This window comes from Pleurodeles waltl, chromosome 4_1 (assembly GCF_031143425.1).
Source record: "Pleurodeles waltl isolate 20211129_DDA chromosome 4_1, aPleWal1.hap1.20221129, whole genome shotgun sequence".
NCBI lineage: Eukaryota > Metazoa > Chordata > Amphibia > Caudata > Salamandridae > Pleurodeles > Pleurodeles waltl.
The window spans coordinates 729626181-729643333 of record NC_090442.1 but is presented as its reverse complement, the minus strand read 5'-3'; the positions used below and the strand labels follow the sequence as shown (position 1 = coordinate 729643333).

The 17153-nt window shown below is 43.7% G+C and overlaps 1 protein-coding gene across 2 annotated transcripts in view; it reads left to right on the top strand.

Annotated features, from left to right (window-relative positions):
• Positions 1 to 17153, top strand: part of CHCHD3 (coiled-coil-helix-coiled-coil-helix domain containing 3) — an 801596-nt gene that overhangs the window by 144198 nt on the left and 640245 nt on the right. The gene's annotated exons all lie outside the window — the stretch shown is intronic.

The window sequence follows — 17153 nt, the reverse complement described above, 5'->3', positions numbered from 1 at the left end:
GAGTACCATCTGTCTAGTGGGTTCCTTTTAGTTCCATAGGCACAACAGTATAAGATCCAGTAGTTCCAAAGCCAATAATTGTTGTTCCTTAATCATTTTTATAAGAGCCAACAGTTTCAAACTTTTAGATATATATAAGATCTCCTATATCTGATTGCAATTAACTTAGTTGATTTTAAAGACAACCAGTGATAACCCTTCTTTGCTCTTCGGCATCTGCTTTCACTTTTTCCTTTTGCTGATTGTCAGCTCTCAACACCATGCTTTCCATTGTCCTTACAGGCTGGGCAGTTGTCACATGTCTTGCTATGCTTGATAAACTCTTACTCTACCTTTTATTCAAGTCTCCCTCTGCACGCTCACATTTCTTAAAATGTAACAGCTGCTAATTCCTCCTTCTGTATTACCTCACAGGTGGATAGCACAGATTACATTGACTTTACTTTATTGATAGATTTAGAAAGTTGACTTTTGGGCATAAAGTTCATGATATTTTTATATTTCGCTATTTAAGAAGGTTAAAATATTATTACTTAATAAGCAGGCTTTAATGCTTTCTCCTCCTTCTGCTACCCATGCAAAAAAAATAAACATCTCTTTCAACTAAAAGTAGCTACACGTATGTCAGTTATATCTAACTTGCTATCCTGCTGCCCTGGCAGCTAAAAGAAAATGCTCCAAAATCCAGATTATCATTGATGTTTTCTCTTGACTTTGAGTAGCTTCAGTAAACAAACACAATGCACTGTCTCCTGGACTAAGGTAATTTAGAACTAAAGGATTTTTACAGGTGCTTTCATTGCTGTAACAATGACTTTTTGGGGTCCTACCCATGATTTCCCTTAACACAAAAATATATTTACTTGGGATCTTTGTAACACAAAACATGTATGCTACTTAGCAATCACTTTAAAGCACTGCAGCTGCCATGGCAGACTGGCTGAGGGCTAGACAGGGTCTCTTGCAATTGCCAAGGGTCTGCCGCCCGTCTCTGGAAGAGCCTTGAAATAAATTGAAGGTGGTAGAGTCTGATTCAAGATAAAGTGTCCTTCTTTTGAATGTCCCATTTGAAAGCAAGTACCAAGTTTTAGTCGACTGATGTGGTGAAAGCGGTTACCAAGTGTCGAGATGGGGCCACTCACCTGAAAAGCAAGATGTCTGCAGGGGCGACGGTATGCCCCTCGACCTCCTTGAACACCTCTTGGCACTTCCTGGTGGACACAGAAACCCCAGCTGGTGTCCCAAAAGGAAAGGGGGAGTGGAAGAGAAAGAGACAAAACACTGCCGCGTCTTGCCAGTCCAGCCAGGCACCCTGTATCTTTGGGGGGTGGGGGAGGGCAGGTCGTTGTTGACAGAGTGATAGTAGAGTTAGTGCACTCAACTTCCTTGAAACTGAATCTCTGTTTCTGATATGGGCACAGGAGCGCTATAAGAACACCGGGATGCTCCAGCACTTTTCTTGGATAATAATAACTGTTGGCGCAATTACTAACACTGCATTTCCAAAAAACCCAAACTGAGTACCATAACAATAAGTACTACAACACTAGGGCTGGCTTCACAGAAATTCACTGTTGCACACTACAATTAGAACTGTGGTTGCACTTATCATGCACAAGAAGGACAAACAAGGGCATTAATTATATCACGTATAACTTTCCTGCATGCATAGGGTTAAACTAAAAGGAACAGAAACAATCCAAGAAATACAAATGTCCACTCTGGGTTCAAACAGTTAGTGTGGCACAGTTTGGTTTGGTTTCACTGTGTGTGTGAAAAACCCTTCAAAAGCAAATTCCTCAAACCTGAAACACAGGCATGAATGACACAATTTAAATCCTAGAGTTATGCTATTAGAGAAAGAAAAGTCAAGTAAATGCTCGTTTAAATTTGCACTGTCACTTTTTGTAGTACTTGAACTCAAGCAGATTCACTCAAGCACATTTAGGCAAGTAACTACAATAATAATGTAGAATGTTCAGAAATGCATGTGTCTCTTCAAGACAAACACAAGGTCTGAAATACACCAGCTGTTCTAGGAAAGCGCTGTGCTCAAAGAGCAAACTCCCTGGAGAATACTAGTCACTTAGCTGCAGTCTTTTCCAGAGTGCTGGGAGAATGCCTGGTGCCAGCTGGTACAGGAACGAAGAAAAGAATTGCCTCAAAAGTCCTGAATACGAGGATGACAGCAGGGGCTGGACTGCCAAATCAGATGCTGAGATCAGGAAGCAAAACAAAGCCAAGCTGGTACAGGAATGAAGAAAATAATTGCCTCAAAAGTCCTGAATACGAGGATGACAGCAGGGGCTGGACTTCCAAATCAGATGCTGAGATCAGGAAGCAAAACAAAGCCAAGCAGGGAGGCATGCTTCACTCTGCTATTTATAGCCAATCAATAGTTTTTAGTTTTTAGTTTTTTGGATTTATAGAGCGCATAGTTACCCAGGGGCATCCCAGCGCTAACAGCAGCAGAAATCACGTACAGGAAGGAAGACAAAGTTACAAAAAATAATAGTTTTAAGTTTTTTCCTGAAGAGTCGCTCTGAGGATTCATGGCGGAGCTCCGGGGGAAGGGCATTCCAGAGACAGGCAGCCTTACTAGAGAAGGAGTTGCTACCCCAGGCTCTTTTGGACCGAAAAATATGGACATACCTAAGAGAGGAAGACTGTAGGCTCCTAGATGGAGTATATAGGAAAATCTGTTTTCTTAAGAAAATTGGGCCCCTACCATGTAGGGCCCTGTGAACAATATAAAGTGATTTAAAGTGAATCCGCTCCTTGATAGGGAGCCAGTGGAGAGTAGAAATAGCCGGTTTGGCAGAAGAATATTTTGGTAATTGAATAAGAAGCCTGGCTGCTGCATTCTGCACTCTCTGCAGCTTCTTTATTACATAAAGCAGAGAGCTAAGGAACAAGGAGTTTCCGTAGTCAAGCCGGGAAAGAATTAAAGCTTGGATAAGAATTCTTCTGGCGGTGGGAGGGAGAAGGGTGAGAATCTTCCTAAACGCACGTAGGAGACCGAAACAAGTGGAGGAAACTTTATTGGCCTGAGAGTCCATGGTAAGCCGAGGATCGAGCCACACGCCCAGACTCTTAACCTCGGTTTTGGGCAGGCGCAGATTGTTAAAAGTATCTGAGAATGATGAAAGAGGGAAGGCAGGGGAACCATTGCCTAGGACCAAAACTTCCGACTTCCCATGGTTAAATTAAAGTTTGGATTTGATCATCCAATTAGTGATATCTCTCATGCAGCAGGAGAGGTTATCCACTGACGAGTCTCCAGAGCTGGAGAGGGACACCACCAATTGAGTGTCGTCTGCATAAGTGACCAATGAAAGGTTGTGAGGAGCGATCACTTTGGCTAACGGGGACAGATAAACATTAAAAAGAGTAGGACTAAGAGAGGAGCCCTTGGGGACTCCACAGGTCAATGGGAAAATATCAGAGAAAAAAGTGCGGTCCAGAACTTGAAAGGATCTACCTTTGAGAAAGAGGAGAGCCAGGACAGAGAAGATTCTCCTACCCCTATTTCTGAAAGTCTGCAGCAAAGGAGATCGTGATCGACCGTGTCGAAGGCTGCACTCAGATCAAGCAAGATAATAGCCACATGATTCCCTTGCTCTAAGAGCTGACGAGCCGACTCAGTTACAGTAAGAAGGGCTGACTCGGTGCTATGTAAGGCTCTAAAGCCCATTTGGGTGGGATGTAGGAGCTCATGGCTCTCAAGATAGCAGGTTAGTTCAGAATTGACATGCTTCTCCAGGATCTTGGCAGCAATAGGAAGAAGGGCAATGGGTCTGTAATTTTCTGGTAGGGTCAAGTTTGGGTTTCTTCAGAAGAGGCTTAATAACGGCATGTTTAAAAGACTGAGGGAGGAAACCGGAAGATAGAGAATAGTTTAGAATTTTAGTAAGCGGAGGAACAATAGTATCTGATACCCGTAGAAGAACAGGAGGGGCAGGGTCCAAGGGAGAACCAGATTTAATTTTGGACAAAAAGTCGTCAGTTATCACATCAGTGAGAGGGGTGAAAGTAGTTAATGAGACTCCTTCAGAGAGAAGATCTAAGGCCTGGCAAATAGGGAGCAGATTCAATGGGGTAGGGAAACCAGAGTATATACTGGTGATTTTATCCTGAAAATATGATGCCAGTAGATTACTGTGGGTGACAGAAGCTTCAATCATGGGGGCAGACATGGGAGGTGTAGTGAGGTAGTGAGTTCTTTAAAAATTTGAAAGATTTCTTTCTGGGGGCATGAGGAGTTTTCTATTTTTCCACCGTAATAGGTGGACTGGGCAATTTTGATATTGTGGTGGTATACTCTGATAGACTGTCTATAAATATCTCTAGCAGAGAGACTGTAGTTTTTTCGCCCCAGCCTCTCTAACTTTTTGCAGTACTTCCTAAGTTCAAGAAGGGAGGGAAAGAACCAAGGTTTGGGTTTATGAGAAGATTTTTTTTCTCTAGGTTTGATGGGCAAAATAACATCCAAGGAGGACAAAATCTATTATCAAATGAGTCTGCTGATTCTGGAACAAGAGGGTTATTGGTTGTACAAAGGGCCCGGAGGGCACTACGCCATTCCTCCGGGTCCAATTTTGACCAGATACTCCCAGACGTTGAAGAACTAAGGGGCTGTTCCTGGATAACACCATAAGGGAAAATGAAGGATAGAAGGGAGTGATCAGTCCATATTAGTGGCAAAGGGGGTGCAGCCGTCAGGTTAGCAATATTACTAAAAATAAGATCTAGCGTATGGCCTTTCAGGTGCGTAGGGCCAATTGCGTGCTGGGTTAATTGAAGTGCCGAAAGGGAAGTTACTAATAATTTGGCCGAGGGGCAATCCAATTTATCAAGGTGAATGTTAAAATCTCCTAAAATTGTTAAATTAGAGAATTTACAAATATGGCTGGCTGCAATCTCAGGTAAGGTGTCCAGAAAGCGGGAAACAGGTCCAGGGGGTCGATAGAGCAGGATTCCCGAAAAAGTGAAGGTAGAGGACAGGTATAATGAAAACATCAGGCTCTCTCAATCAGGAATGTCAGAGGGTGAAATGGTGCATTTAATAGTAGTTTTATGAATAATAGCTATTCCCCCACCCCTGGTGACATGTCTATCTAGATGTAGCATAGAGTATGTAGAGGGCAAAGAGTTACAAATGTCCACTGTAGAATCATCATCCAACCAGGTTTCCGTAAGGAATAGCACATCGGGCAGGAGTTCTTCCAGGAGAGTATGAATGTTTGAGGAGTGGGCTGGAAGGGAGCGGCAGTTGAGCAACATCATTCTGCCAAGGTGAGGGAGGGGGACGTCGGAGGACGTCGGTTGCAGGACAGTCCACGAACAGTGCGGGCATGGGAGGAGGGGAAGGGAACTCACTCATATTACTATGGAGGGAAGGACAGGGGTCAGTAGTTCTGAGTGCCTGCAGCTGCGAAGGGGAATAGACTAACCTGATTGGGGTGCAAAGGGCAGAATCTCTGGGCTCTGGGTGCTCCAGGGTGCGGACGGGCGCAGACGGGCTTGCGCCGGCGCCCGTCAGTCATTAAATACTGACGTATGGTAGCCTCAGCCGGCTTCCAAAAAACAACTAGACCGCACGCCTGAAAAGATGGCGGTCTCAAATGTCCCAACCCGGAAGGGGGAGAGAACAGAGCAACTGGTAGCCACTGAACACGGGCTCCGGTGCTCACAATAAAAATTAAATGCACAAAATAGATTAACAGATTAAAACATTAAGAGCATTAAAATCAGGCCAAAAGTCAAAAATTAAGGGAGCCTACTCGTAATAGCTGCTGCTGCGCGGCCGGCGCCCGTCAGCCATTAAATACTGACGTATGGCAGCCTCAGGACTCAGGAAAGCAATGATAAAACCAATTGTGTAACACAGCACATTATGTTTACTTAGAAACATGAAGATTTAACCAAGAACAGAGATATGATTTAACCCTAATCCCTGGGGATGCTGACAGATAACGCAGGAGGTACCTTGGGGATTCCTGACACTAAGCAATGGTCTCAGAAGCAGTGCTGAACAAATAGGCTTTTAATTCTCTTGGGAAACACTGGAAGTTTTCTTCAAGTCTCTTGCTCAGGAATAAGTTTGAGCAGAAGGATCTTCATATATGTAGTACCATGCCTCCAAACTTTTTCTGCCTGATTGGATAGATGAAGAGAAGCTTGAGGGTAATTTGTTGCATCAACTGGGTTGGTTTTATAGCTGGGCATCTTAGAAAGTCTTTGAATGCCTCCCAGAGGTGTCTGGATATGTGCCATTCAGTCACTTAGGCACACTCCACAGACTTGAACTGTGACCTTTCGTTGAAGGAAGTCAGTGGAATCTTTTAAATGAGGGCCTAAAGTCTCTACTGTGGCTTCAGCATAATATGAGACTGTTTCCATGGATTTGGGTTCCCTGCAGTCTGAAAAGCACTGTAGTGAGAAGCCCAATGTAAATGGAATTGCACTAGTCTAAGTGGAACTTCACAATAAAGATCACAGCAGTTTTCTAAGTAGTTATAGGAGGGGCAGTGCTTCATGTTGCAGGTTAAAAATAAGATGCCGACTCTGTCATTTTTAGTTCGTTTGTTTACTTGAAGGAGAGGTCGTCATCAATCAGTAAACCTAGACTTATTGCTTTTTAGATTGATATTGGCCAGTGCCTCCAGGGTGTTCAGTTAGTTGAAGAGGAGAGAAGTATGGTTATCTTCAGCCCATTTATGGATTTCAGGCTTTGTATCATTCAGCCAACCCCAGTTCTGAGACATCTAAAACTGAATGTGCCTCGAACAAGTTGCAGAGTTGGACTGTCTCACGCTTCTTCCACGTTGAGGTAGAGCTGTGTATCATTTGCTCATATGTAGTGCTTTATGTTGTAGGTTTGAAAGAAGTTTGCTACTGGGCTTTGTACCTACTGGCAAAATAATTTGGCGCCCCTCGCCCGATAGGGCACACTGGTCTTGGCAGGCACTGGTGTTCCAAGCTCCAGGGCAGGTGGTCTCGGTTTCCCTGGGTGATGTCCCCTTACCTATCAGGGACACTGGCAGGCCTTGGCCTCCAGTCCTGGTGACAGGTAGAAGTTTAGCAGAGCTTCTCCATCTTACACAGCCCATCTGGCTGCTTAGCTGATGACAGTCCTTGAGCTCTCAACCTTTCCTTCTTAAAGTCTGAATCTTTGGTGTTTTTTGTTGGGGGTTCTGCTTCTGTTGAAGTACCCACTCACTGTCCAGTGACCTGGCGAAAAAGCCTCAAAAAGCATTTATAACTAGGTTTATTTTATCTTGTTTTGCAAACTCTTTAGTAATTTATAGGTCTTCATATTGTGTCTGCTACCACCAGGTGAGGGCGCGGCATTGACTTACAAGAGACAGCTTTTACTTAGCAAAGTCACTGGGAATGCCATTAGCCTTCTGGAAGCATTGCTGTCTGCAGACAATGCACACTTGGTTTGCCAAGAGTAGTCATTTTGAAGTCTGAATTGACCCTGTTGTATTTAGTATTGTTGTTCTACCTGCACCTGTACTTGACTGTTATTGAATTTGTGTGTATTCCAGAGCACAGAAGTTGGTGGTCGCAGGGAGTGGCAGCAAGCGGAGTCTTGTCTTCTGTAAAGGGCTTAATAAACAGAAACTTCGAGAATATACTACCTCAGTCATAACTCAAAAATTAGCGACGGGCAACTATTCTCCTGCAGCCCGACAAAGAATCAAAGAGGAATTTCACTCAGGTTTACAGATGCAGTGACTTTCACAAGCCATCAGAACAACACCCACTGTTATTACTAGACAAGTGCTTTGTGCCAATTTTGCTGACTGGACTAACTCTCTGCCTTACCGCTTCCAAGTAGACCTTACTGTACTGCTGGATTAATGCGTGATGCAAGGCATCCAACGGTTGCCATGCATTCTAATAGTTGTGGTACTTGCAGTGCTCATTCTCGTGATGCATGCACTTCTTCTGGGAAAGCACCTGCATATCAGTGTCACCAAGTTACTTTGCACATCGTCACCGTTGTGTGCCGCCATTTTGAGGTATCATCCTTTGGCACACACATAATTAGATCTGTGGTGCGTGTACCTGGTTGCCTACAGAACTTTTAAAGTTAGATTTAGTGGCATGAAACAATGATTCTCGACCACACAGATTATTTTAACTATGGTAAAAAAAAAATAGTGACAGTTGATATTAGTTTAACTATTTGCTACTTTAACTATTTTTTGCTATACTCTGCATCATTCCCCTTGGCATTCTTAAAACTGACAAAGTCAATACCTGTATTTATGTTACTTGAACTAGCTTGTAGCATATTCTACATTATCTCCTGCACTGACATTTCCAAGGAACGGAGAACTATTAAGTTGAACTCTGTGCATTGACCAATCCTCCAGAGCCACTCCAACCCTTTGATGCTGAACCCCAGATGAAATGGGAAGAGTGGAAAGAATATTATATTAATTACATGTCCAGTTTGAAGGTCAGGATTTTACTCCAGAGAAACAAAAAATAACCTTATTACATTGCATTAGTGTACAACTGCATTGGAAAAAAAACATGAACCTGGTCAAGGAAACGTGTTTATATACACTTTGCAAGATCTGCACATGTGCTTTTCCTCAACTGTGTTGACAGGTATAACTTTTAGCACACAGTACAAAGCAAAGATGAGGAAATTGATGACTGTGTGGCTGTACTTAAAAAAATAGCTTAAGTGGTGTTGTGCCATTTGCATGATGAACTGATAAAGGATTAAATAATCCTGTACACAAATAATCCAAGCATACCAGATAGGTTATGGGTGGATGGGGAGTTGGATTTAAAGGAAGTAAATGGTGTAAGAGGCTGGCCAGTTTTATAGTGGGTACGTGATAGTACTTACACCTTGTGCCAGGTCCAGTTATCCCTTATTAGTAGATTATTAGTGTTCTATCAGTTTAGGTTGATAGAGGTAGCTATAGCAGAACAGCTTAGGCTGAACTAGGAGACATGCAAAGCTCCTATTATACCACTTATATCATATAGCACTATATCATAAGAATCACAATACTTAGAGTTACTAAAAATAAAGGTACTTTATTTTAGTGACAATGTGCCAAAAATATCTCAGAGGATATACTCCCTTAGGAGGTAAGTAAAATACACAAAATATACACACAAACCAAAATCAGGTAAGTACAGAGTTAGAAAAGTAGTGCAAACACTGTAGAATACAATAGGATGCAATAGGCCTAGGGCCAACACAAACCATATACTAAGAAAGTGGAATGCGAACCACTTAGGGACCCCAGGCATAGTTTAGTGTGTAGAGGGTAGCTGGGAGTGTAAAAAAAACACTAACGGTGTCCAAGATACCCCACCCCAAGACCCTGAAAAGTAGGAGTAAAGTTACCCCACTTCCCCAGAAACACACTAAAGTCGTGATAGGAGATTCTGCAAAGACAACAACTGACTGCAAAGCACTGAAGACGGATTCCTGGACCTGAGGACCTGCAAAGGAAGGGGACCAAGTCCAAGAGTCACAAAAGTGTCCGGGGGAGGGCAGGAGCCCACTAAACTCTGGATGAAGGTGCAAAATGGCTGCCTCCGGGTGGAAGAAGCTGAAGATTCTGCAACAACGGAAGATGCCAGGAACTTCCCCTTTGCACAGATGATGTCCCACGGCGTGCTGGAGGATGCAGAGTTGTTGCCAAGCGGAAAGATCGCAAACAAGCCTTGCTAGCTGCAAAGGTCGCAGTTGAAGATAATGGGTGCTGCCAAGGCCCAGGAAAGATCAGGAGGTCGCCCCTTGGAGGAGGAGACAGCGGGGGCACTCAGCAACACAGAGAGCCCACGCAGAAGCAGGCAGCACCCGCAGAAGCACTTGAACACGGGTTCAAGAGAACTGAGCACAGCGGTTGTCTCAACACTACAAAGGAGGGTCCTACGAAGCCAGTGGTCAACTCAGAGAGTTGAGCAATGCAGGACAGAGTGCTGGGGACCTGTGCTGTGCTGTGCACAAAGGATTCCTTGCAGAAGTGCACAGAAGCCCTAGCAGCTGCAGTTCACGCAGTACACAGTATTACTGTCTGGCGTGGGGAGGCAAGGACTTACCTCCACCAAATTTGGACAGATGGACCACTTGACTGTCGGGGTCACTTGGATCCAGCTCCTGTGTTCCAGGGACCACGCTTGTCAAGAGGAGAGGGGCCCCAGAGGACCGGTGAAGCAGAAGTTTGGTGCCTGCGGTAGCAGGGGAAAGATTCCATCGACCCACGGGAGATTTCTCCTTGGCTTCTAGTGCAGGGTGAAGGCAGACAGCCCTCAGAGCATGCACCACCAGGAAACAGTCGAGAAATCCGGCAGGATTAGGTGCTACAATGTTGCTGGTAGTCTTCTTGCTACTTTGTTGCGCTTTTGCAGGCGTCCTGGAGCAGTCAGCGGTCGATCCTTGGCAGAAGTCAAAGAGGGAGATGCAGAGGAACTCTGGTGAGCTCTTACATTCGTTATCTGAAGAGAAGCCCACAGGAGAGACCCTAAATAGCCCTCAGAGGAGGATTGGCCACCTAGTCAGGTAAGCACCTATCAGAAGGGGTCTCTGACGTCACCTGCTGGCACTGGCCACTCGGAGGCCTCCATTGTGCCCTCTCACTTCTGCATTCAAGATGGCAGAGGTCTGGGACACACTGGAGGAGCTCTGGGCACAACCCCTGGGGTGGTGATGGACAGGGGAGTGGTCTCTCCCCTTTCCTTTGTCCAGTTTTGTGCCAGAGCAAGGGCTGGTGGATCCCTGAACCGGTGTAAACTGGCTTATGCAAGGAGGGCACCATCTTTGCCCTTCAAAGCATTTCCAGAGGGTGGGAGAGGCTACTCCTCCCCAGCCCTTATCAGCTATTTCCAAAGGGAGAGTAACACCCTCTCTCAGAGGAAATCCTTTGTTCTGCTTTCCTGGGACTGGGCTGCCCAGACCCCATGAGGGCAGAAGCCTGTCTGTGGGTTGGCAGCAGCGGTAGCTGCAGTGAAAACCCCAGAGAGCTGGTTTGGCAGTACCCGGGGTCCATGCTGGATCCCCGGGGATGCATGGGATTGGCACCCCAATACCAGATTTGGCATGGGGGGACAATTCTATGATCTTAGACATGTTACATGGTCATATTTGGAGTTACCATTGTGAAGCTACATATAGGTATTGACCTATATGTAGTGCACACGAGTAATGGTGTCCCCGCACTCACAAAGTCTGGGGAAATTGCCCTGAACAATGTGGGGGCACCTTGGCTAGTGCCAGGGTGCCCTCACACTTAGTAACTTTGCACCTAACGTTCGCCAAGTGAGGGTTAGACATATAGGTGACTTATAAGTTACTTAAGTGCAGTGTAAAATGGCTGTGAAATAACGTGGACGTTATTTCACATAGGCTGCAGTGGCAGTCCTGTGTAAGAATGGTCTGAGCTCCCTATGGGTGGCAAAAGAAATGCTGCAGCCCATAAGGATCTCCTGGAACCCCATTACCCTGGGTACCTAGGTACCATATACTAGGGAATTATAAGGATGTTCCAGTGTGCCAATCAGAATTGGTTGAAATGGTCACTAGCCTGCAGTGACAATTTTAAAGACCGAGAGAGCATGAGCACTGAGGTTCCGGTTAGCAGAGCCTCAGTGACACAGTTAGGCACCACACAGGGAACACATTCAGGCCACAAACTATGAGCACTGGGGTCCTGGCTAGCAGGATCCCAGTGAGACAGGCAAAAGCATACTGACACACAAGTAAAAATGGGGGTAACATGCCAGGCAAGATGGTACCTTCCTACAACTGGTAGATGTTCAGAAACTTTGAGAGGAGAATAAAGTAGTTGTTGGAAGAGTAATGAATAAGAGGGACTATAAGTCACAAAGTAAAGGAAGAAAATGCCTATGAATCCTAATATGGTCAGAAGTATGGACAACTCTAAAGTGAATAAAGGAAAATGCGATAAATGTGGAAGTACTGACTACAATGGAGAATAAAGATGTTTAGAATGTGGACTCAAGGGACATTTTTTCAAAGTATGTTGTAAACAGTGTTATGATCATTTAAAGTGTTCAGTAAAGGAGGAATCTAGTTACCAAGATGATTCCAAGAACAAAATGATACACTGAAATGTTGATGGGGATTGTGTTTTGAGTGTGGGACTTGAAGTGTGAAATGACTTTAGGAGGCATATAAATGAACATAGTAGCAGAATCACAGTCATTCTATGACATTGTGAATGAACAAGTGTGGAAGAGTCATATTGAAGACAAACTAGGAAAAACATTAGAAGCAACTGATGTTAATACAGAGTGTTTAATAGACGAACACATTGAAATACTAGGGTTTAGAAAGTTAATGTTTGAATTTCAATATAGGAGAGCTGGGTGTAAATAGTACATTGCAAAATGAGACCATCAGTCTTGGATGGAGAGACCTAGGTGAGCTGGGGTGATTCTTTATCCCAAAAGCTCTGACCCTCTAATGTTAGTGAAGGAAGATGATTTTGTTAGTAATGTGGTGGAAGCATATCTCTTTTTTTTTTTTCAGGGAAAATTAGAAAGTTACAGGGTTTCAAACACAAAGTAATAATGAAACAGAATGCACTACCATGTGGTCACACTGGAGGAATATTCCATTATCCATAAAGGTTCAAATGGAACAACAGTTAAGGAAATAACAAGATGCTGGTGTGATTGAGCAAGGTGAATACTCAGATTGGATTGCACCCTTGATTGTGGAGAGACAATCAAATGGCAATGTGAGTTTGTGTGCTGATTTAAGAGACTTAAATAGGAACATACCTATAGATAGGTTACCCTTACCCAGGATGTGTGATTTGTTGTCTATAACCAAGGGTATGCAGTGGTTTTCAATGACAGATCTCGCTGTTGTATAACACCAAGTACCTCTCCATCCACAGAGTAGGAGGTTGACTACATTCATAGCACATGTAGGTTATTTAAATTTTTTGAGAGCTTCTTTTGGGTTGATGTCAGCTTCTGCCTTATTCCAAAGATTGATGTTCATGTTATTCATGGACCTGAAAAATGTCACCTTCTTCAAAGATGACACTTTGGTAATGGATTTACTGAAGTGCCATCATAAACCAGTAACACAGAGATTTACTACAAAGGAGCTTGCATGGGCCTCTTTATGCATTGCACACGTCAATGAAATTATTTAATTATAATTAGTTGCATTTCGTGCCTTGTGTGAAAAATAAGGTGGCAGACTGTTTGAGCCGGTTTACATTGCAAGTGAAGGAAGTGAATGGGATACAGTTTGTGTGGCCAACATAGAAGGAAAGGAGACGACAGGAAAATTAGTGAAGAAGATTGGGAGGAAAGTATGAACCTAGATATCATTTTGAATGAGGTTAATACATACACAAAGGATAGATGACCTGCAAAGAAAAGTGTTAGCAAGGAGATGTATATGTTATAGTAAGTAAGAAATTCATTGTCAGTAGATAATGGGAAGTTGTTGAGGGGGACTGTGTGATTCCCCCCCAGTTCATATTAGTAGTCACATTTTAAATGATGGTCACCCTGGTATAACAAAGACCAAAGCTAGGGTTAAAACTTAAAATTGGTGGCCAGGATTGTATATGGATGTGGAGAGAGTGGTGAAAATTTGCATGGAGTGTGAAAATTTGGCCAAATCCTGTATGACATTCATACTGCGTTTATGTCTCATTGTTAGTCCCAACATGCCTTTGGAAAGGGTTGGACTTGACATTATGGGACCATTGAGGGAGATAAGTGTAAAGCTGCGGTACACAGTTGTATTGTTAGACCATTTTTCTAGTGGCCAGAAGTTGAATTGGTCAGTAATACGGATGGACATGCAGTCGTGAAGTTTCTGGACATGGTATTTTTATGAGAGGGGGTTTCCAAAATTGTCATTAGTGATAATGGCCCACAATTTGTTTCTGGCACTTTACAGGGGTGTTTGAAAAGGAATGACGTAATGAACAAAACACTATTGGTTTATCACCCTGAAGGAAATAGATTTGTGGAACAAGTCATTAAGGGTACTATAGGATTAGAAAAAAGTGAGAATTTGGATTGGATGAAGGTACTTGTGCGTATATAGTGGTCTTATAGAATAACACCCTGGGTGAGTACTATCTATAGTCCTTTTGAGTTATAGAGATGGAGCAAACCTTTCACTAAGGATAATTTGGTATAGATGCAGACATCTAGGAGAGTGGAATGGCCACCTGAGAAGTGAGGAGAAAAATTACACAGGTGCAGCCAACTTATAAGTTCTCGTAGGATCGTAAGCATGGAGTTAAGTTAGTAACTTTGGAAGTGGGTGATTTAGAGTCAAGGAAGGTGTGATAAAGCAGAAGGGAGAAAGCAGGTTTTCATCACTTTAGAATGTTATAAAAAATTTCTGTAATTTAGAATTGCTAAATCATGAGAAAATCTGGCATTTAAGTTGATTGGTAAAGTGTAGGGAGAGTGCAGAGAAGCTCAAGTTGTTAATGGAGTAACTGGAAATGTGGATTGGATGGATCACAAAAGAGTAGATTATAGAAGTGTGGATCTTAGTGATGGTGTAAGAAGTTGGCGTCATAGAATAACTGTAGAAGTTGTTAATGAAGATGAGAATGATTTTTGTTCAAATGAACCAAAAGGGCAAGTTGTGTTAGAAATGGGGACTCTGGTTGGCAGTCAGTTTGCACTCTGTCCAACCAGGGACCCTCACTCTAGTCAGGGCAATGGAGATACACACTTGGATAACCCCTGATCACCCCCTTGGTAGCTTGGCACAAGCAGTCAGGCTTATCTCAACGGCAATGTGTAAAGTATTTGTACCAACACACACAGTAATACAGTGAAAACACTACAAAATGGACACCACACCAGTTTAGAAAAATAGGTAATATTTATCTAAATCAAACAAGACCAAAACGACAAAATCCAACATGCACAAGTCAAGATATGAATTTTCAAAAGGATAAGAGTCTTACTCCATAGAAAACAATGGATACGCTGATTTTACACAAAGTACCTGGTTTGGTTAAAAAATAAATCTGCATGGGTGAGCGTTCGTTGAAAAAGTCAGCGATGTGTTGATTCCTTACTCACAAGTGAGGCGTGTATCATTTCTTCTCCAGTCGGGATGACGATGTGTCGTTTTTCTCTCCTGCAAGAGAGCGATGTGTCAATTTCTGGATGGGCGCCTCGGATCCGCACAGGCCTGCGTTGATTTTTGACGCTCAGTGATGATACGTGAGAAATCCAGTTGTACGGTGTTGGAAAACCACGCTGCGGTGGTTTTGCGTCATCATCAGCAGCCGCAAGAGGGTGTTAAGTCGTTTCTCCAGCTGTGAAGCAGGTGGATCATTGATTTTAGCAGCGTCGTTTTTCAGCCACGTTGCAGGTGGTGCGTTGAAAGTTTCCCTGCACGGTGTTCTGTGCGTGGATTTCAGTCCCTGTTCTGTCAACTTCACCTCTCAAGGCCCCAGGGACTAGATGAGGCACCACTTGGCAAAGCATGAGTCTCAGCAAAGATTCTAGGTGCTAGCAGAGCAAGTCTTTGATGGCCCTGAGACTTCAGAACAGGAGGCTAGCTCAGTCCAAGCCTCTGGAGATTCTTTACAAGCAGGAATATACCACAAAGTCCAGTCTTTGTCCTCTCTCAGGCAGAAGCAGCAACTGAGGGCCAACCCAGCAAAGCACAGTCACAGGCAAAGGGACAGTACTCCGCCTCCAGCTCTTCTCATTGGCATGGGTTCCTCTTGCTTCCAGAAGTGATCTAAAAATCTGGAGTTTTGGGTCCACTACTTATACCCCTTCTGCCTTTGAAGTAAACACACTTCAAAGGAAAGTCTGTTTTTCACAAGATCCTGCCTTGCCCTGGCCTGGCTCCAGACTCTCACCAGGGGGGTTGAAGACTGCATCTTGTGAGTGCAGGCACAGCCCATTTAGATGTAAGTGACCACTCCTCCCTCCACTCTAGCCCAGGTTGCTCATCAGGATATGCAAGCTACACCCCAGCACCCTTTGTGTCACTGTCTAGAGGGGATTCACAAACAGCCTAACTGTTAGTCTGACCCAGACAGGGAATACACAAGCAGGCAGAGTCACAGAATAGTTTAAGCAAGAAAATGCCCACTTCCTAAAAGTGGTATTTTCAAACAGACAATTTAAAAACCAACCAGAGACTCCAAACTCAAAATCTCTATCTGTTCTCAGAAGGAAACTGCATTTTATGGATATTTAAAGGCAGCCCCCACGGTTAACCTATGAGGGAGATAAGCCTTGCAACAGTGAAAGCCGAATTTGGCAGTATTTTACTGTTAGGACATGTAAAACACATCAGTACATGTCCCACCTTTAACATACACTGCACCCTGCCCATGGGGCTACATAGGGCCTACCTTAGGAGTGCCTTACATGTATAAAAAGAGAAGGTTTAGGCCTGGCAAGTGGGTGCTCTTGCCAGGTCAAATTGGCAGTGTAAAACTGCCCACACTGACACTGCAGTGGCAGGTCAGAGCCAGGTTTACAGGACTACTTATGTGGGTGGCACAGCCAGTGCTACTGGCCCTCTAGCAGCATTTGGTTTACAGGCCCTAGGCACCTCCAGTGTACTTTGATAGGGACTTGCTAGTAAATCAAATATGGAAAAGCCAAATTACTCATACAATTTCACATAGGGAGCACTTGCACTTTAGCACTGGTCAGCAGTGGTAAAGTGCCCAGAGTAACAAAAACAGAGTCCAGAACACAGACAAAACAGGGGAAGCAGATGCAAAAAGACCGGTATGACCACGCCAAGGATGCCAGGTCTAACAAGTTGTTAGAAATATTGTAAAACGAAGGAAGTTTGAAGATTTTGTATGTGATAGAAAATTGATTAATTCTGTGCATTTTGTCATAAATTGTTATTGTTTAGGATTTTAGGAAATGTTTAATTTCTGTAAGCTTATAATAGTAAGAAACACGTTTTGGTTCCCTGTATATTGATGTAAATCATATGTGTATTAATAAGTTGTGTCGTTGTTAAGGGCAGTGATGTGTTGTAGTTAGTATCCATGTTCTGCTCTAGGTGTGTGGAATTTGTGTGGATTTCAGCACACAGGAGTTGGTGGTCGCAGAGACAGGTAGCAAACAGATTTTTTTCCTGTGTACAGGACTTAATAAAGGGAAAC